Source organism: Dendropsophus ebraccatus, chromosome 8 (assembly GCF_027789765.1).
Source record: "Dendropsophus ebraccatus isolate aDenEbr1 chromosome 8, aDenEbr1.pat, whole genome shotgun sequence".
NCBI classification, from domain to species: Eukaryota; Metazoa; Chordata; class Amphibia; order Anura; family Hylidae; genus Dendropsophus; species Dendropsophus ebraccatus.
The window spans coordinates 102,252,642-102,275,441 of record NC_091461.1 but is presented as its reverse complement, the minus strand read 5'-3'; the positions used below and the strand labels follow the sequence as shown (position 1 = coordinate 102,275,441).

At 41.2% G+C, this 22,800-nt stretch overlaps 1 protein-coding gene and 1 long non-coding RNA gene across 3 annotated transcripts in view; one reads left to right on the top strand and one right to left on the bottom strand.

Annotated features, from left to right (window-relative positions):
- Positions 1-22,800, top strand: part of PTPRF (protein tyrosine phosphatase receptor type F) — a 657,420-nt gene that overhangs the window by 150,172 nt on the left and 484,448 nt on the right. The window lies entirely within an intron of this gene.
- Positions 992-16,939, bottom strand: LOC138798787 (uncharacterized). The gene is made up of 4 exons (XR_011364163.1): positions 16,846-16,939; positions 11,156-11,313; positions 5,008-5,155; positions 992-1,082 (listed from the first exon to the last, which is right to left on the bottom strand). It is a non-coding gene; the product is annotated as an uncharacterized lncRNA (long non-coding RNA).

Genomic DNA, 22,800 nt, shown 5'->3' with positions numbered 1-22,800 from the left:
GGTTGCTTCCATGAGAAAAGGGAGGCCCACTTTTTGGGTTTGGGAATCTTCAGGGGATTCACCAGCTGCCCATATTTTAGCTACAGTCCTCCATTACATCTGTGTTCAACTTCAGTTCTCCATTAGATTCCAGCATCCTCTCTATCCTGTAGCCTTACCTCCATCCTACTAATCTATGGTCTCTCTGGTCCATGAATAACCTCCTCCATTATATTTTTACGTAATCTCAGGATTATGCATATCTTCATTCGTATTCATAATACCTTCCTCCATACCTATCATAATACCTTCCTCCATACCTATCATAATACCTTCCTCCAGCCTTCAGCCCATCGCACTTACGTACAGTCGCTAGCTCCATCCCGCAGTCTTCTTGTATTGCAGTTTAGACACTTGTCTTGATTTGTGCAGGCTTTATAGCTGGCTAGCAGAGGTTACTACGCCTTCTTGGGAAAAAAAAGCAATTTTATTGGATTTCAGATACATTTCATGTTGCACTTTCTGTCTTAGTGACCAAATGTTGTGAGATCTGCAGCCTCCTGACATTTTCAGAACGGTAAAATTCTGAAATGGCATCGGCGGTAGCGAGCGCAGCTTCTTACAGCAATAAATGAGACAAGTGCTGGGAGCAGCAGATAGGAGGATTACTTTCTGGATCCCCGCTGATATCAGGAACTACAACTCCCATTAACTTTAGGGCTTTTTTTTCTTCTCGGCGATGGGTAAATGCATCATTTCTGGATCAGACGACTTCAAAGCTTTCAGATATAATACGCTTATAGAGGGAAAATGCAATGGGAAGATTTCAATTAGAGGTCAACACAATGAAAATAATTTATTGACTATACCCTGGTACTAGTGACTATTAAGTATTTAGTCTGCAGAAGAAGGTACGAGCTGCCATGAGTCTCTTTGATCTTTTTAGAAGTAATTTTATTTGTTAAGGAACTTACTGTGAATTTTTGTTCTTTTCAAAGCCATAACGTCTTTCCTGCAGATCACCTTCATCCATAACCAGCTTTGAGTCTTACTCTTCTTTCACGTTTTTATAAATCCTATTTTATTCTTTGTTATAAAAGTTCCTGAAAGAGCAGGGAGATTCCCAATATTGTTGTCAATTGAACACAGGACTCTTGGTTTTTTATATGCCACAATGTACTGTAAGTGTAGTGACTGATAACTAGTGATCCTGTTTTTGGGATCTGTCCACTTGTTTACATTCTTGCACATACTTAAAGTATACCTGACCTTCAGTCCTAAGCCGGCTTGTGTGTACATGAGGAGAAGCACTATTGTACTTGCAGATGCCTTCTTTCACCAGTTTTCCCCACCACAGGCTCTATCTCTAATGTTTCGTTGTCCCTGAGCTGGTTGGTGTAGAATAGCTACTATGATGCATCCATACACTGCACACTGAAAAGAGGACATCCTGCTCCCATATATCTCCATGGCATGACCTCATAGGCAACAGCACCAAGGACATTATAACTAGCTATTACAGCCCTGGGATCGTATCACTGTCCACTAGGCATAGTGTTTATTTAGGCATAACAGGTACAGGTGCAGCAAATCAGATGCAAAACAAACATAAAGCAAATCCTGCTAGTCTGAGTGCTTCCTATACAGTGGTAGTTTACCTCACTATCACCTTAGCTGTATCGCAGACACTGGCTTCCTCCTGTGTATAGCTTCTCTAGCCCAAAAGCAAAGTCCTGAGTACCAGCTGCCCTGGTCAGCTGACTAGCTGACTCTATAAAGGCCAGGTCAAAAACCGGGCATGGAACATGGGGAGTAAGCACCCACCCAACACATTACCTACCCCCAGTATAAGCCATCCCCAATTGTCTGTTGCACACAGACATACTACTGTTACCCAGCAGCCAACTACCTAATGTAGCTGACCCACCTGCCTACTGGCTCTTACTTCACCAATGCCCGTTACCTTTGTGACATGTATCGGCAATTCTCTGGGTGTATGTGAAGAACCTTGCTGGTATATACACATCATCACAGACCTTCCCAGCTGCTTTCTTACAATGTATATGGCATTTTTACAATTTTCCCCTCTGCATACTTAATCTCTTATTCATAAATGTCTTCATATTCTGCACATACAGAAGAGGAGATGTTGTTCCCCTATATCTTAGGCACACCCTTATAGGCAACATGCTGTCATGCTGCCACCTGTACACAGATTTTTTCTCTAGTTTTATTCTCCGCAGGTGTAATTTCTACTCAAGACTGGAATTTTAGTTCTTGTGCTACTATTATAGGGGAGTCAAAGGCTATTGAAATCTGTCATGGAGACTTTTACTTGTTCCAGGCAACACAAGCCATTAGTTTACTGCCATACGGTGCTATGCATTACAGTACATCTCCCATGTTTAGTTTTTTACTAGATCTCTATGTAATTAGAATTTGTTCCACAATCTGTATCTTCTGATGAAGCCGCTATTGGGAAGTATTGCTTTAGTCTAGTTGTCTTCTATTACCCAGCACCACTGTCTTTATAATTTTTAGAAAACCTCTATAACCACATGGCAGGACACATATCACACCGGAGAGGTGGACATGGGCTTAGTCACCGAATTACCAGGTCCATATATCTAGCTATCCAGAAGCATTTTGGATAGAAATGCCAGGTGCCAAATGCTGAATCTGTTACATTTGGTGTTCCCTTCTAGTGCCACCTAGACCAAAATAGAGCATGATGTCAGATCTAGGAACTATCCAGTTTAGTTTCCATTCGTTGTGGTTACATTGGATAAAAAAACACTGTATGCAACACTTTTTGATTTGATGCAACTATTATGGATGGACAGACATATGTGTACACAGATCCTTTCGTTTTTTGGACTGCATTGTCGGTGGCTAGGTCGTAACTCGAACTAGTTATAGATCATATATTGGCAGCCATTTTGTTCCAAAGACATCCAGCAGAATTGTGAGAGAAGCAACATGTTAAAGTCAGATTACTACAAAGTAACACATATCATTGGTTGAGTTACTTAGTATCTCCTCTGGTACTCTGTATTCCTCTGTGGTCCTCGGTATTCTGAACAGTGTAACTTTCAGTGCTGATCTACTGTGGAAGAAGATAGAAATCTGAAGGAACCCAGTGGAGATCAATAGGATTTTTTGGGGGGGTTATTATTGTTCTATCTATCATGATTCCTTATAAAGCAAAAAACATTACAGCAGTGTAGCCAGAGCTATAGCATGAAACTGTATAGCTGAGTCCCATTATTATGGGCAGTAGCTAATATCCAGAGTAACAATAAAGTCCTGGTGGGTTGTCACAGGAATCTGGAACCATGCTGACTAGGGTGAATGACGGGGGATCTATAGGGTGAAAACGATAATCAAGAGGGTTCCACAGATGCTCTGTCGGGTTGTAGCCTAGTGATTAGGGGGCCAGAGTAGTTCGGAAGTTTTGGTCATGTTCTTCCAGCCAATATCAGACTATTTTAACCCTGTTGCATTGTCTCACTGGAATATAATCTACAAGGATGGATTCATACCCAAAGTGGCTGAAATCACCTTCCGCATGACTGATCCCCCAGACTATAACACTGCCACCATCAGTTATTGTTCTTCCAGCAATGGCTGCAGGGTGTTTGTCCTCTGATGTTTTTCACATAGTATACCTTTCTTCCTTTGTTAGTGACTAGGTAAAAACAACCCGTTATCAATACGTGGCAGTCCAATTCCGATACTTCCATGAAAATTGAAGCCTTTTCTGCTAATGCAACTTGGCTAGCAGAGGTGCAGAAACCTTCCATTTGCTCTGGAGCGCCATATACAGTAGGATCTGTTGTGTTAGACACGTCTGGTGGCCCCCTGGGTCATTTTGAGCTGCTCCACTGTAGTTTGTTGGTCCATCCTCGCCCACCTTCATCAGCTGGCATTCACCTTTTACATCAATGGCACGTAGTGTTCCAAAATTTTCACATGACTTCTTCACAATGGCGCTATTTGTCTCCTCACCATTTACTTTTACCACAGCAGCACTCACGCACTGCGCACTTTCAGCAATACCGCCACCCTTGGCCTGGAGTCATCCCTCTGTGCAACGCCTTTTATCCATAATAGCAGTGAGGGATATGTGTACTTCGCACCCCTTATATACTCAACACGCTGGTGTACCACATGTTACTATCTTCATGAGCTACATACATGATGCCAACATCGAAACTAGGAATCGGTGATAATAATGTGACTCTACTGTGTGTATAGGGAGTTGTTGTTAGAAGTTGATTCATTCTTTAGTGCACAGTCCACACTGTGCAGTTTTGAGGCAAGTATAGAGAATCCTGTCCTCCAGTATCGGCTGGACGAGTGACATCCAGGCTGGTCATGAATGAGTAGTTCTTGGCTCATGATTGAGCGGCCTATTAGCTCAGTGTGGAGGAGTGAATGAGACGGGATGATCACAGATTTACAGATCTCATGATATTTTTGTAGAACATGTATCATTCCGTAGGATTCTTGCACCCCTGCCAGCTGTCAGATGGCGCTGACAAACACCAGCCTGTATAGAGTGCTATGTGACTAAATCCAATTGTATCAGCATATGGTTTGGTCAATCAAATTATGCTAAATAAGACAATATTACTTTTTTAGCTTCTGTATCAAGAACAATCTGGCAGTGCAGCTCGCTGGTTCTGAGAAGCACAAACACCAGAGAGGCATCTATCTTGGGTTTGACATGTAATGAATGTAAGAGAATTATCTGTGGAGAGGCGAGTGCAGGGAGAGAGGCTGAACAATGGCGCTGAATCACAGGATGATTTCACAAGTAAACAGGGGCTGATTGACGGCAAGAACGCGGCCTCCTCTTACTGCCATCATCTGTTCATTACTCGCTCTTATGGGCCATTATTGACTAGTTTATTCTCTCCTGAAGTGGAGCCTTCATTCCATCACACAGGATCATTACTAAAAAAACTAAACTTATCTGTGGTAAGAACTCACTCATTGTGCGCTGCATATCCTTCCCAAACTAACCTGCTATTCTCCCAACTTCTTCCATGTCTCCAAAAGTCACCAAGATACCGCAGCCGATGTCGTTGTGTGACAGTCACCTAGGTAGCAAGACAAGTATAGCCCCCACAATCAGTCCCAATGAATTCAGCGCAGAGTCCATAGCAAACACCTAGAGAAGAAGAAGAGATGAGGGTAAGCAGTGGATGTTTACAGCGAGCCTTGTTCTCACACTGTGTCCTGAGGGACGTCTCCACATGAAGCTTAATAGCAATAACCAGAGATCGGCTTTATTCATCGGTGAAGGATTTGCGCGTTTGCCTGTGAGTTAGAACAAGAAAGGATGGAAATTATTTTTTTCTTCCTACCCCTAAAGCCTCAATAAATAAGCGCAATGGGAGAGATATCTGCTCACACTGAATGAATAGGTATTTACAGAGCGTATATGTATCTATATATCTGAACATCTATCTCATATCTAGCTATTTATATCTCTTTGTTTCTCTGTCTACCTATATATCTAACTAATATCTATCTATCTCCTATCTATTATCTATCTATCTATCTTCTATCAATTTTTCTAATATCTATCTATGTATCAGAGATTAGCGCAACTCGATGCTTGATTCTGATTGTTCCACGTTTGAATACCGGTGTCTGAAGAAGTTGGATACAGCCCTGGAGAGTCCAGGAAAACATGGATATGGCCTATGGCTGTATGTATGTTTTTCCGAACTGCCGAGGACGGCATCCAAATTCTTCAGCCACCGGTATTCAAATTATGAACGATTGGACTCAAACATGCTTGAGTTGCACTCATCTATCTATATGTCTCACATCTATGTACAGTCCATCTACTTACTATCTATCTGTACTGTCTGGTACAAACTTATTGGGGGTGATTTATTAAGAGTGACATTTCATATGCCGCTGTTAAGGTGTGCTGAACCATTTATTACAAGACATATCCATGGCTCTCTGTGCGATGAACATGGAAATTGATCCCTGCTATAATTTATATCAATTTCTGGCATAAATATAGTAAATGCCCCCCCCCCTTTTTTTTTCCAAAAGGGTTGAGTTCAGCATAGAAGAAAGGATGCACATTTTTAGAAAATGAGGCTGGTACAAAAGTGTAGCATTAAAACCTTAATTCATCCCCCTTATCTGTCTCCCTCTGTAAATACTTTATTCTAGGATCTGATAGCCTACAGTATTGTTAGGGCATTGTCCAATAAAGCTAATCCCCATGTCAGATCAGTAATCAGCTAATTTGCTGTAATTTGGAATCATGGTCCATCAGAGTTAGATAGGTGCGCAGTCTTTTAGCAGGGTCAGTGAGTAGATTTGGAAATTACATCCCTACAGGTGTCACTGAGTCATTTATACCATAGACAAATGCAGCCACACAAGGGTTTTTTTCCACCGGAGTACAATTTTGCTGGTGAATCATGACCTCTCGGCTTCTTTTCAGCAGGATGTGCTTTGTGCATCTTCCTTGGTCCATTACAGAAAGCTCTTTATTTGCAGGCCTGCTGGGTCGATGTAAATGTGCTCTCTGTGCAGTGGGTCATTGCAGTGATGAAGAAAAGTATGTGCGCCTCTATTACCGGATATAGTGCTTTCTTGTAGAAATGCTGCTCTTTGATCGTATGGTCTGCTAGAGCGCAAATGGCACTCAGGTGTATCAAAGGGAAGAGATAACACCATTTACGCTCCCTGATGCTTGAAGTCATCTTCACTCTGTTGCCTCCAAACTTTACCTGTTTCACGGTGCAACATTAAGCTGAATATGGGCACATAGTGTTATGAGACTCAATGCCAAATGCAAGGGAAAGCATTCATATATGAGAGGTCCATATTGTCCATAGTCCATATTGGTCATTCCTGGTACCCAACCTGGCCTTACATGATTGATGTCTCCAGGATAAATAATCTTTCTATGAGCAATCTTTTATGTATGATAAATCTTTTAACCAGATTTCCCACACAGCTGACTACATATGAGATTATGACATCATTGGTTGGCAGACAATGGTTTGTTGTTCAGTTTCCCCCGCAAACTTTTGTTTTGGTTGAGATCTGCACCATGTATGTTAATTTGTTGTATCCGGACACTTAAAGAGAGACTGTATGGCCCTGATTTGTTTTTACTGATTAGATTCAGACACTGGAATATGTTATTTTTTCTAATTTTTAAAAATATTATTTCTAGTACATTAGTATGGAGGCTCCCATCATGCCCGAGCTGTTTTTAACAGCATTTAAGCACCTATTACATGGGCCAATCGTGAGGAGCAAGCAAGCCCTGATCTGACAGGTTCGCACTTGCTTGCTCCTCGTTCCCCGCTCCTTGCCGCCGTTATTACACACACTGACAGCCAGCGAGTCAGAAGGGGGGGGGTCTAGATCTAAAGATCGTACGAGGAGCCCATGGGAGATTGTGGCAGTCTGCTGCTGCCTCCCCTATTACACTGAGCAATGGCCAGCATACCGTCTTTATTGTTCTAAAAACTTTCAACATGTCGAAAGACAAAGATCAGCCACATCGTGCATGTCTGCTGATTGTTGCCTTTTATGCTGCCTTTACACTGAACGATTATTGCTCGAATTTTCGCAATAACAATCGCATTTGAGCGATAATCGTTCCGTGTAAACAGAGCAAACGATCAAGGGATCTTTCAACATGTTCTCAAATCATCGTTCGTCGTTCGCTAAAAATTCACAGATCGCTAAGCGATCTTAAAAACGATCGCAATAACGATTTTTCTTACGAATCTTCTAATGATTTTTCTCCATCTAAACTCTGATCGTTATAAATACCAAATCGTTGCCTCAAAATCGTTAATCGTTCGATTGGGCGAATTATCGTTCCGTGTAAACCCAGCATAAACAGGAGCTGTTACACCAAGCGATTATTGTCTGTAACGGACGATAATCGGCCTAATACGGAAGATAATCGTTTGGTTAATAGAGCCTTTATTGACTTTCCATCTCCAGATTCTATTCTTTGTATTGTTCACATTTGTGAGCATGCTCAGTGACCTTTATAGAGGTCATTCCACAGGGAGGAGGACGCTGTGTTGTAAACAACAGCTATTGTGTGTAATCTTTTATCTATATACTGATGTCACCTATCACTGGACACTGCTGGTCACTAATGGTAGAAGGGAGGATGTGGAGCATCATGTGAAGACATCTGATTGATACACAACTGTAATGTAACATCACAAAGAACATAGAAAGGCAGGAAATGGTCGTCCAAACCAAGGAAAGAAGTGTCTTCTTCACCCTCCCCCTGCCTGCAGTAATGACAGTTAACAGAAGATAAGGGGGAGATGCAGCTGCAGTTTGCTTTTTTCTGGGAAATGTTATTAGGTGTGTGTGTGTGGGGGGGGGGGGGGTGGAGCAGAAGGAGAGACATCTGATTGGGTTAGACTTAGACTCAGCTATGACATCACATCTGATAGAACTGTGAGAAAGACTTGGTATCCATATGGAGAAAGAAACCTCTTCCTCACTCTTTACTTTATCTACAGCATCTCTATAGATAAGGGAGGATGGTTTTCTTCACTTTTTCAATGAAACAGTACTAGGTTGGGGCTTTATGGTGATTTTGGACACAACAGGTATTGCTGTTCCAATGATGACCATGTCATACTGTGTGGTCAGTAAATGGGGTTGCACTGTAACCCCAAAATGTCAGTAGCTGCAATATGCAAGTTGCAAGAAATTTATATTTGACTTGACGGCTCATGGTCACTTTTGGGTCACAATGTGGCCACATTCACTGACCTTAGGTGCAATGCAATGAAATCACTGCACTGCTAAACATACAGTATCTGGTTGTGCGACTCTAATCATGGCTAAAATTGCCGTGTAGCCACAGCCTTAGTCCACATCAGGTGCAGAAAATGCCCTCCCACATCACACAGCGAAACCAGGGAGAAAAGAAAGCACAATCTATACTCAATAACTCTATTATACATCTACAGCCACTTAAATGGGGGACTGGGATGTTTTCTTGCAATGATTGATTCTTTACCAATGGGCCAAAAAATCTTGTCTGAAATGTATGAGAGCTGGCGAGCTGCAAATATTCTGGATTTCCCATGTACATTGTATTCTTTTTCTTAATAAGGCGACAGCCCCACCATAAGCTGCTCTCACCTCCTCTCTGCAGGAACGCTGATGGGGCAGTTTTACAAGGTAATGAATACCTGGATATGAAGGCAGAAGAACTAATTGTCTAATTATCCATATAATACAGGAATCCCCCAGACAATGTTTGTTGGACGTGTAAGGAAAGTAAGCTGTCGCCCTGGGGCACAAAGGCATCTCCTGGACCCTTAATTTTTAACCCCGTGAAGGTGGAAGAGAACATGGTTGCTGGAGGTTAGGGCCTAGTTTAGGATTTTTATACCTCGTATGACCACAGAGAGCCGCATGCTCGGAGCCCGGCTTGGTTTGCAGATAATGAGCTCCTCGGTACAGAAGTTCAGTCTATTTCCCTGCCCTGGGCTCTATCCGCATTGCGTTCTATATTGAGCATACCCCTCCGGGACAGATGTACGCACCTCTTACCGGATGAAATTAACAGATATGATAGTTAAGGGAAGGGTGATATGTGCTCTAGGGTTATTTTGGCGATCACATGACGCAGCATGTGTGCTGGAGCGTCTCCGCTGGGTTCTGTGCCCATTGGCCTTGTGTTTTTGATTTCTTAGAAGCTTAATAAAGGCAATTTCCAGGCTTTACAGTAAAACAATGAGGCTTGTGCATTGAAATCAGCACAGAAAATAATGTGTTTTGTGCACTTAAAGACGTGCTGTGTGTACGGATTGTTTGTCTGTCACTTTTTCTTACTTTTTACAATTGGTCAATGCACTTCTAGCTGTCAGGAAGATCGCTCTGAGCTGTCAGATATGGTAGAAGGGTATTTCCCTGGGGTGAAATGCTACAGCATGCATGTTAAGATGCAACACGTCTTTGTTTTTTAGCGTTTGTGCCGTATATCTGTACTCTTTATAATTTGCTGTGAAATGTTCACACCTGTCAAGCTTGCTGGAACATTTGTTTGATGTGATTGTATGTTACCGCTGCCCTTTATTGTGGTTTCCTGTGCCCTGTACTTCAATGCAGGGCAACTGCACAGAAGTATATTATACAGTATATACAGTCCAGATCTCCAGAACTACATTTACGTGAATAAAATCTGTGCTGTTTTGTTAAAATATTGGTAATCCCAGAGTCTCTTATATACAACACCATGCAAATATGATATTATGCAGGAGCCAGTTGATGGTTGTTTGTGCAGTATTTGTTGCATTAACATTGATAAGACCACAGAAGCATCCCTGCATTTTTAGGATAATCTGTCCTGTGCATACATGAGGAGCAGTGCTACTTCTGGCCATTATATACCTTATATCTGGGATATTTCATACTTTTCTCCTCCTGGCTTCATGTCTTCGTGTAGCCTGTATCTCTATAGAACACCCTCAGAAGAGGAGATCCTGCTACCCTATTTCTCTATAATGAATGTTTATATTATGAAAAGTCTATCCACGTTTTCAATAAAATTAAAAATGAGAACCTTTAACTATAATAAAATAATATAGAAACCTTTATCTGATTTTACTGTGATTTAGCTGAGAAGCTCTGCTGAATGCCTGGTCTGTATACATTGTCTGTATATTCCTCATATATCTGTAAATCCCTTCCAGTAGTCAGTTTTCAATATCAGAAAATCGTAAGGTTCAACCTAAAAACTATAAACCCAAGACAGTGTGCGGCCCAAACATCACCCTGCTGTCCATTAAAATTATATATGCTGATCACCCTTTGTCGAAACAAGTGAATTCCCCCAGCCGTAGGTCATCCAGGGGTTAACTGCGACCGTGCTTGCAAATGTAGTCCCTGACAGCCTATTGTGTCATTGCTCATTTGTCAGCGCATCCCGTGACACACTAGAATGGCTCTGGAAATAGCGATGGAATCTCCATAAAATCACAATGGCGCGGTGCGAGCTGTTAGAGGAAATGGTCCTGCGCCTACATCTGCTGCGCTGTGCATGGGTGGCCTTACGAGGAGACATAAATTACTATATACATGATGTATCTGCTTCAGCTCTGCAAACCTGCGCGTGTATCCTGCATCAAAGATCATTTACCTGAGACTGGAAGAGATGGATACTGTGGCTCTGGAGCGCGCCGTGGGTGGCTATAATGGAATTCAGTCACATTTCTGGAGTATCGTGCTGCGTGCTTCTCACTATTAGGACTCCGCACACACCTTTTTGCAACATTTTTGGGGCTTATTTACAATTTCCTAAAAAAAAAACAAAACACAGAGGCGTACTTTGTTCCAATTTCTTTTTTTTAAACTCGTTTATTGAGAATTAACAGACATTGTAAATACATACAAATCATATGATTGCACAAAGGACAATGAAAGCATTGTAAAAAAAAAACAATATAGCTGTGGTCCTTTTTTTGCGCATACTGTACTTTTACGATGCAAGGAGCACATCTCAGAAAATAACAACATAATGCAAGGTCAGTACATAACCAAAACAACCAAAAAAAATATGCAAGGAAACCGTTACCCACACTCACTTCTGTATAGGGACTCATCGGCATAGTAGCTATACAGTAAAGAAAACTAAAATAATGTGAAAAAAGGGTCCTTCTGCGCAGGCCGTTATTCACACACACTTTATTGGTTCTTACAAATAACGCGTTTCAAAGTCATCAGACTGTCCTATTAATCTGAAGAAGAAGTCTGATGACTTTGTAATCGGGCTGGAGTAAGATAGCACTGATGAAAAATAAAAGGTTGTCTCAGCTTATTATTAATCGCAGGCGATACATACAGATGGGAAGACGACGCCTCATTTCGTCCATCGTACGACAACGATGTGATCCACGTTTTCCATTTATCCAACACAGAAAATTTTTATCACCGCATCCAACAAAAAAGTATAAAGGGTAGAAATTATGCCACGGGGACCTTGGGAATTAAAAATACCAATCAAAGGGTATTTAGACATAGGGCACTTAGGGATATCAAATTGCGCAGTAACCGCATGACGGAGTATAAGGTACTTATAAAAACACTGCCTAGGGAGGTTGTGTTTTTCCTTGAAAGGTGCAAAACCCTCCGTTTGCATAAACATCAGTGAGGAAGCTAATCCCATGATCTATCCAGAACGCTGGTTCTAAATTAGAACCTAAATGAACCATCGAGGGATCTTACCAAATCGGCATATTCAACATAATATCAGTGTAGTGAAAAATACGCTTTACTGAGGACCACACTTGTGAGGCCAGGCGAGGAGCCAGTTGCGGGCTAATTTACCTTCTAATACTGGTCAGAGGTGCCGAAGGCCTAAGTGATAAGCAAGATGGTGCTCTCTTTTAGGTAAAACCCCTGTTTTAACCCAAATTCTCAAATAACAGGTTGAAGGTGAGGTTATCCGTACTGCAGCGCCCTAAGGCATCAGGTGGGATGTCCCTTCCTGACTTTCATTTATATTATCTGTCTGCTCACCTTACTGTGAGCGGACAGATAATATAAATGAAAGTCAGGAAGGGACATCCCACCTGATGCCTTAGGGCGCTGCAGTACGGATAACCTCACCTTCAACGTGTTATTACCCCACACGTACGAGAGAAGCATGGCGTTCAGCTGTTTAAAAAAGGATTTAGGAACAGGAGAGGAGGCATGTTCCAAGACGTACAAACACTTAGACAATATCACCATCTTTATTAAATTTATGCGGCCTGGCACAGCCAATGGAAGGGTGGCCCAAACTCTGAATTTGTCCCTGACGTATAATGATAATAGCGGGTAAACATTACGGGCAAGGTCTTCTGAGTAATCACGACTCAATATGATCCCTAAATATTAAAATTGTGACACTACTCTAAGTCCTAAGTCCCACTAAGTCCTGATATTTTCTTTGTACCAATTTTTATTACACCATTTTTTTCTTTTTACTATTTTGATTCCTGCTGTTGAAATTTGACTGTAAAAAAAATAGAACGAATGCAAACACGCGACCTATGCAAATACAGCTGTAATTTGCATAAATGGCAGTGTTTTGGTGCTAAAATGACAACCATCCAGAAAATGCTAAAAAAAAAAAAAAGTCTTAAAAAATGTAGTAATGTAAATAAAAATGTAAAAAATAAATAAACAAATATGGACTGCCCGTACACTAAGACTGATTTCACACTGAGTAATACCTGTGAGAATCCCGCCAGCCTCCTTGTCATACTGGCAGTATATGGGAGGCCCTCGCGACTCCTCTCTCCGCGCCTCTCCACTCGGAAGAATTGACATGTCCATTTTTCAGCACAGAGAGAGGAGGCGCAAGCCTCCCATAGACTGCCGGTATGACACAGAGGCTTGCATGCGGGGAATTCACGCCTGCCAGCCTCATTGCTGCCTCACTCACGCCAGTTTTACTTTGTGTGAACTGGCTGTAAGGTGCATAAGCCCTTAGCTACTTTTAAAAAAACATGTTCTTTTTTTGTAAGATTTAAAGCATCAATTTGTTCTGATGCTTTCAGGCCTTATAGAATTGGTAGGTTGTGATGAACTGTCACTGGTGTATATTGTATATGCCATGTATGGGGGGGGGGCTCTCATAAGGGGGAGCAGAGAGCATTTTTTTTCCTTCTAGTGGAAATCCTTTTTAGAAACCTGGCTGGAAAAATGCAAGAATAAAATGCTACATTGCTGTTATAAGAGTAACATCTGGCCGCAAGAAATAATAATAATAACAACTTTCCACAAATGAAGCTATATTTGGAAATATTCCACCAATTTTATTACTCTAACCCAATCATCAGTGGTTAAAAGTGACTGACCAAGCAGGCATTTCCTGAATGGTCTTGGTAGGGATTGGGCAGGTAAGTGTCACTTAATTTTTGAGAAATTTTCTAGCCGCTTATAACCTTTTTAAATGGGTTACCTAATAAAGGCATCCTCTTCTCTAAAAACAATACATACAGAAATCTCCTGATCCGGCTTTTAGAACCTCTGGTGATCAGTGCAAAGGTGACTAACTAGCTTTGTATGTCATGTCTTTTCAGATGTATGTATATATGCATCTCATATATATTTGTATGTTCCCAAGGCCACACATGTAGGTCCCTAGATGAATGTAATAAACTAACAGTCCAGGTCTCTTAAAGGAGCACTTCAGTCTTTGCTCAGTGCAGGGTCTTCAGGGGCGGGGCAATCACTGAGGCTTCCTGCTCCGCCCCATTATCTTGGTAAATTTCAATAGGCAATATATCTAGGTATACATAGCAGGTACTTTTCAGGAGTGTAGCTAGACTAGCGTGCCGTGCAGGATACTTGTTTCATCCTGCATACTTCATCTGTGTTGCCACCACCATGTTTCCACATGGTAACCACAGCCACGTTGCTTTATTCAGATCCAGACTGTAAGTGAAATTATCAGTTTTTCTTTTTTAACGAATTCTGCTTTGCTTTTTTACTGTGTAATTTTTGGCCCTTCTCACCACATCCCAGGAGCAAAAATCTATCACCCTTATGTTAAATACAACAGTTTTTTTTTCCCGTCCTGGCGCTGCCCTATGTTTAGAAATAATAATTTTAACTAAAGGGTGTAGAACAATGTGATTCTGTTCCTTTGAGGCATCCTTTGATTTAACAGGCAATAATCACTAGCTTAATGCAACATTAAATGCTTGCTAATGCAAACTAGTGCCGCCGATTGCTGTTCTTTATGGTACAGAAGGAATAGCATTAGTAAATGGAGACGTAATCCGCGTAATTGTGGCCTCATCTACCTGCTCATGGATCTAAGATTGTCTGGAAATGTTACTGCAGCTTGTTATGTGTTCTGTGAATGTCATCTAGTCTGCAGAGGTCACTGCTCTGATCCGCCATCATCATACACTTATCTATAGTAATAGTTGTTGGTTTATCTGTTATTTACAGCATGTTTTGTGCTCACATGTAATGTCTGTATGTCAGCCTTAATGTCAGAGCATAGATCTTATAGACAAGGCATAATATAACTACAACACACATTGCCCTAATATACGGCTCTGGAGTATAATACAGGATGTCACTCAGTATCAGTACAAGTTAAGTAATTTAATGTATGTACACAGTGACCCAACCAGCAGAATAGTGAGTGAAGCTCTGGGGTATAATACAGGATGTCACTCAAGATTACTACAGGATAAGTAATGTAATGTATGTACACAGTGACCTCACCAGCAGAATAGTGAGCGCAGGTCTGGAGTATAATAAAGGATGTAACTCAGGATCAGTACAGAGGAAGTAATGTAATGTATGTACACAGTGACCCCACCAGCAGAATAGTGAGTGCAGCTCTGGAGTATAATACTGGATGTAACTCAGGATCAGTACAGAGGAAGTAATGTAATGTATGTACACAGTGACCCCATCAGCAGAATAGTGAGTGCAGCTCTGGAGTATAATACTGGATGTCACTCAGTATCAGTACAAGTTAAGTAATGTAATGTACTGTATGTACACAGTGAGCCAACCAGCAGAATAGTGAGTGAAGCTCTGGGGTATAATACAGGATGTCACTGAAGATTACTACAGGATAAGTAATGTAATGTATGTACACAGTGACCTCACCAGCAGAATAGTGGCCGCAGGTCTGGAGTATAATAAAGGATGTAACTCAGGATCAGTACAGAGGAAGTAATGTAATGTATGTACACAGTGACCCCACCAGCAGAATAGTGAGTGCAGCTCTGGAGTATAATACTGGATGTAACTCAGGATCAGTACAGGATAAGTAATGTAATGTATGTACACAGTGACCCTACCAGCAGAATAGTGAGTACAGCTCTGGATTATAATACAGGATATAACTCAGTATCAGTACAAGATAAGTAATGTAATGTATGTACACAGTGACCCCACCAGCAGAATAGTGAGCGCAGCTCTGGAGTATAATACAGGATATAACTCAGGATCAGTACAGGCTAAATAATATAATGTATGTACACAGTGACCTCACCAGCAGAATAGTGAGTGCAGCTCTGGAGTATAATACAGGATGTAATTTAGGATCATGATAGGATAAGTAATGTAATGTATGTACACAGTGACCCCACCAGCAGAATAGTGAGTGCAGCTCTGGAGTATAATACTGGATGTAACTCAGGATCAGTACAGGATAAGTAATGTAATGTATGTACACAGTGACCCTACCAGCAGAATAGTGATTGCAGCTCTGGAGTATAATACAGGATGTCACTCAGGATCAGTACAGGATAAGTAATGTAATGTATATACACAGTGACCCCACCAGCAGAATAGTGAGTGCAGCTCTGGAGTATAATACAGGATATAACTCAGGATCAGTACGTACAGGTCACTGTACAGGTATGTGGACATTGGGGGAGATTTCTCATAATTTAACATGATGTATAGTGAAACTGGCTCAGTCGCCCTTAGCAACCACTCAGATTCCACCTTTCATTCCTCACAGACTCTCTGGAAAATGAAAGGCAGAATCTGATTGGTTGCTAGGGGCAACTGAGCCAGTTTCACTTTTCACCATGTTTGATAAATCCCCCCCTTGTATTTATAGACATGCATTCTGCCCTCACCACATTTGGCCATATATTAGTGTTTGTTACTGGTACAAGGCTGGTTTGATAAATCAATTTTCCTATTGGGTCTGTACAGTGGTTTATATATATATATATATATATATATATATATATATATATATATATATATATATATATATATATATTATATCTAATATAGAAGCTAAGAACCTTGTTTTAATTTGATACATTGAGACTGGCAGATGACGCATGTAACAAGTACCTGTCCTCATTGTCGTCTTCGTTGTTCTCATCAGGAATGGGGTCATTATATTGCAACTCATGGAGCAGGTGAAGCAGTTTGTTGTCATTACTCAATAATCTCAGTAGACCTGATCCTTTCCTATGTGTCTGTAATGATTATGGAAAGGATACAGTGACACCTGAAATACAGATAATGGTGAGTGCTCAGCGGCGCCATCTTGCAACTCTGCAGCTGTGGAGGTACAGTTCAGCTTACACGTTTACAGTTTTTTGTCTTTGTGAGTCCGATTTGCCACCCGAGTCTTGGCTGTGAAAGGGAAATTGTAGATTACATACAGGCAACTCGTAATAAAATAATTGGAGACATCAATAGCAAAATTGCACAACAAAATCCAGATGATTTGGCATGAATTTTCCACTGCAGATTTAATTGTAAAAATGGTAACTTGTTGGCAATACTTACAAAGAGCGTCTCTGTGTTTGGAGGACTCCGCATGTCTGTGCCTTACCATCCGGTTTTTTAAAGGGTTTATCCAGGATAAGAAAAAAATACAGGTACTATCTTGTAAAATCAGCGCCACCTTTGTCCTCAGGTTGTGTGTGGTATTACATTTCAGCTTTATTCACTTCAATGGAATGGAGCTGCAATACCCACACCCAACCTTAGGACAGTAGAGGTGCTGATTCTGGTAGAAAGTGGCCATGTTTCTCTAAGCCTGTATAACCCCTTTGATTCGTATTGAAGATGTTTTGTGCTTATTTTCCCCTGTGGTGCTGCAGCTCCTGCAACTGGTATACTACTTTTCTATGCCACTAGTGTTTTGTATACCTGTTAATGATGTGCAGTCTATTCAAGCCTGTGGCTATGCCGTGGGATCAGTGTGAATATCATTCTGACTGAACTGGTGGAGGCCATAAACGTGATGTGTATATTTCATATATGTCAGGTCGGTCATATGTAACTTATACATGACATGGCAGACAAAGTGGAAACATTAACAAAGCTGCGTCTGCATATTTTTATAGGTAAAATATATTACGTTACTTATTATATGTTTCTATGTATTTTTTTTTAACAAATATTTCTTTATTGACATTACCAAAAGTACAAAATATATTTAAATGGTCTATATACAAAATTTCTACTACAATTCTGAAAGACTAAAAGTCTTATGGTGCGTTTACACGTAACGATAATTGGCCCGATCGTACGATTAACGATGTCGGAGTAACGATGCCTGAGTAACGATGCCTATCTCAAACATTGGTTAAATCGGCGAACGACTGTTCACACGGAAACCATTTGCAAATTTTTTGCACGATTTGAACGACGAACGACGATTTGATAACATGTTGAAAGATCAAAATGAGCGCTGTATCGTTCGTCGTTTGATCTTTCGCTGCGTTTACACGTACGATTATCGTTCGAATTTGATCGTTATCGCCCAAATTCGTACGATAATCGTTACGTGTAAACGCACCATTACTATCTTGATGGTAGAAAATATAGTTGATGCACATTTTTAACATTAAAATTAGCTGGTAACTTTCACCGCTATAACCTTTCACAAAAAAAACAAAAAAAAAAAACAGAAGAACTCCCAAATGTTGCAGTAACTGTTTTAGGCCATGTTCTTACTAAAATAATTTCTGTTATATGATACTTAAAGGAGCAGCTGTTATTGTCAGTCTTCAATGATTTCAATTAAAGTTTATGGAAACAACGGCCATTGGTTCACACAATGCATAGAATAAAGGCCGTTGTTCGCAGCAGCCGTCAAGTTAATGTTCAGAACATATATTGGCAGCTGTTATTTGGTGAACAACGGCCATCACTTTAAGTTGTTCCCACACAGATTTCTTTGTGGCCATCCTTTCAACAACATTTAATGGACCTTTAAATAGACGCACCCAAAAGTGTGTTGAAGACAGCCATCATTCAACCTAAACTTAAAGCAAATGTACCATCAGGTACATTCTGTTTAATTGAAGCCACCGGTAATCAAATGCAGAAGGTTCGGGTTCAGACAGACCCGATTGTGCTCAAATTTGCTCATCTCTATTCTTAACCAGTCATCGATTTATTACTGGGGGGGAAAGAAGTTCTGCACATGAAAAGTTCACCACCCACATGCCCTGCGCCCTCCATTCCTTCTATTGCTGTCCACATCCCCCCCACCTTCCTTTTCCTCTGTACCCGCTGGTATCACTATAAGACTCTATTCATCTTCAAGAATCTAAGCTCAACCAGGCAGCTCAATGAAAGAACATGCAAATTCTCATTGTGAGCATTTTTAATAACTTACCTGACTCATATCGCCGTTAATAATAATAATATTATGCAAAAAAAACCCTCTCTACAAGAACTCCTCGAGTATGATTAGCTTCTTCATGCAAAAGAGAAAAAGATTTCCATGAAAGTCATAGAAAGATCCAGTGGTTTTTATGTAATTCATTGTTTAAGGGGGATTAGTCAGAAGATGAGAAAAGAAAGTCATAAGTCTCCTAGTTTTGTGTCATTTGATGTTACATAATGTATTGTATCTACCTGTTCTATTGATATTTTTACCATGTAACAGGGGCTGCACAAGCCTTGTGTACTGTTGGATGCTATTTGTATTCTTTCTGGCCGGGCTGCATCCATATTCTCCAGCAACTGGGAGGCAAATGCAGAGTGTTCAGGACTTCACAAACCTGGTCTTACTGTAACTTCACTCCTCTCTAACTTTGATACTTTGTAGCTACTGTATTTTCTCTTGATTCACCAAGTCAAAGAAAACAATAATAAGTATGTGCAGTTCTGTTAGGGTAAATGCACATGGGTCAGAATGTATGCAGCAATCCCAAGATGGATCTTCATCAAATCGTGCAGGTTTTGCTAGATAAAATGTATTAGATAGAAGACCGCACTCTGGACAGTGAGTGGTGCTCGTGGTAGGAGACGGTCCCAGACAGTATAGCAGATAAATCCTGGCACTCACAGTTGAATAATGCTTCTTTTATTTAAGTGAACAAAGCAGGTACATGAGAGGACACTTTTCGGCCTATGGCCTTCATCAGCTCCATGAAGGCCATAGGAGCTGGTGAAGGCCATAGGCCGAAATGCGTCCTCTCATGTACCTGCTTTGTTCACTTAAATAAAAGAAGCATTTTTCAACTGTGAGTGCTGGGATTTATCTGCTTTGCTAGATAAAATGGCCCAGATTTTCTAATAGGTCTCCAACAGAATTCTGGCTGAAAAATTGGCACACAGGACTTTTCCCCACATTTATTATGCATTTTAGACACTTTTCCACCACTTTTAGAAGTCTGGAACGAAAAAGGGGTGGGGTTTATCCAAAAGTGGGGCGTGGTCTATTTTGCAACAAAAAAATCTACCTGAATCTGGCTGAAAATTCTGGCTTTCTGATTTAGAGCCAATAATAGATGGTGTAAACTTTGCATCAAAAAACTAGACTGTCTTTAAATCAGCCTGTTAAATCTGGCACATTTAAAGATTGTGTAATCTAAGTTTGCATTTTAGTAAATGTGGGCCAATAAGTAAAAAACACTACGGGAGACATTTATTAACGTTGCGCCAGTGGCGTATGCCATGGAGAAGGTGCAGAATCTTACCTTCTCTGTAGCGTACGCCTGATGGGTGGACAGAGGGGCGTCGCTAGGTGGAGGTGTGGCCTCCTTCTATGCCTGTCTTACCATGATTTATTCCTGCTAGTGCGGCAGGTGCAGGTCCCGTCTGATTTACCTATGAGGCATGCAGGGTGAATGGGGGCAGCGTAGGAGTACGCCAATGTTAATACATGTGCCCCTATATTCACTTTTTCTGGTGTTCCCATTGCAAAGCTTTTTTGGTCCCTCATCAGACTCCCTATACTTGGATTTACCTGCAGATTTCTTAATCTCCGTCGTATTTAAAATGTCAGTGTCATTTAAATGTTTTTTGCAGAAATCAATAGTACAGGAGATTTTAAGAATTTTTATAATAGTTTTTTTTTAGCTGAAAATGCATTTTCAGCATGAAAAAGCAGTTTGAAGCTCTCCCCCTGTCTTCATGGTTTTCTATGGAGAGGGGAGGGGTGGAGGGAGATGAGGCACCAAAACAAGACATCAAAGAGTTAATTTACAGCTACACCACCGGGCTATCTCCTCTGAAGTCAGCACAGACCTCTCTGACCTCTGAATACCGGCTTTCACACAGGTCCCACTGTGTAATTCACTGCTCTCTTCTGGCGACTAATCTCCCTCCTCACCCCTCTCCTCTCCATAGGTTACACAGAGCTCGACTGATGTAAAAGAGTTGAGATTTCCTGATAATAAGCAGTGGGTGAGAGAGAGGAGGGAGGGGGGGACCTGGGGAAAGTCTTTTTGAATGCAAAAAATTGCATATTTGCCTAACAAACCCAATTACAAAGTTTCTTAAAATTGCCTGTACTACTGATTTCTGGGGGGAAAAAAATGAACAAAAGTGACACTTTAATGGGGAGACTTTGAAACAAAACCTTGCACTTTCTGCAGCAGAAATCGGCATGCTACAGATTTCAAAATGCTTTGCAGGCCAAGTTATCGATGTAAATGTTTCAAAGTGCATTATCTGTTAGAGTATGTTACAAGGGGTGAGTACTATGCAGATTTTCCAAAGCAGGCATGCATGCTTAAAATCTGCATAATATTGCAATAAAAGTAAAGTGAATGACATTGCAAAAAATCTTGTACACACGGCTTAGGACAGATCTGCTAAAGTTCCATATGGAAATAGACCTGCAGGAGCATCGTCACAGCATTTCCATGATTTGCAGTCCTGGTAAAATCATGCATTCACTTACCAATGCATGCAGGCGTGATTGTTTCTGCTTATGTCTGCTGCAATGTTTGCGGACACCCTTGGTATAGAGGTTACTGTCAGAGACATTACGTTACATGCATGACCTGACTCTTGCACCTGCTCTGAGTCTCTGGCATAGGTTCATCTTCTTTGGCCAGGTTTTCTACATAAGGTATTGTTAAAGGAAAAAGATTAGGCAAATTCAGTGTTTATCTCATTACTGATAGGGTTAAAGCGGCATGAATCCAGCCGGAGCGGTTGGCAGTCATTGCTTGTTTAGCATCTGTGTATATTGAGATGAGTAGGAGACGCAAGCAGTAAACAGTTGTGAAAACTGGCAGAACTCGGTACTAATGGACACCCACTTGGTACAGACAAGATTGCTGAAAAATGACTACAAGTACAAACACCATACTGCGAACATTACACAGACAGAGCACCCATAGGCTTGCCTTTTTTTTTAGAGCCTATACAGTATGATGAGGACAAACACGTTCAGTGACTGAAATATTTGCTGACTTATTGACTTAACTATATCATGTACATAATTTAATTATCATGGAATGGTTTATCATATAACATGTATGGATTGTCGTCCACTTTTCCAGGTTCCTGAATAGATAATTTATGCAGAGAAATTGATTTGGGGAATCATCTATGGTTGTACAGATGTAGGACCTTGTAAAGATATAGGGTTTGCACCTGGCATATGTAATGGAGAAGGCGCAGATTCTTGCCTTCTCCCTGGCATACAAGGTGGGCAGGTGGGAAGCAAAAAGGCAGGGAGTAGGATTGGCCTCCTACCGTGCCTGATTTATCAAGGCTTAAGCCGGGAAACAGGTGTAAATCTGGCAAAAATCTACACCTGTTTCAGAGCAAGAGTCAATTTTTACGCAATGCCTGCACCCAGCCTCTTAGTAAAACTGGCTGGAGAAAAGGAGGCGGGGCTTTATTTAAGTCTAGCGTACTCGTATGTGTAACGCCCGGAGTAGTGGATCCACTGGACCGGCACCAGCGATGGCACGAACCTCACCAGGGAGCGGAGTCTAAGGGGCCGCTGGTTTTCACCAGAGCGGGATGGACTTGCTGCGGCAGGCGACCCCCAGGTCGCTACCCCTGGCTTGGTTGCTGGTGTCGGCAGGCGAGGCGTGG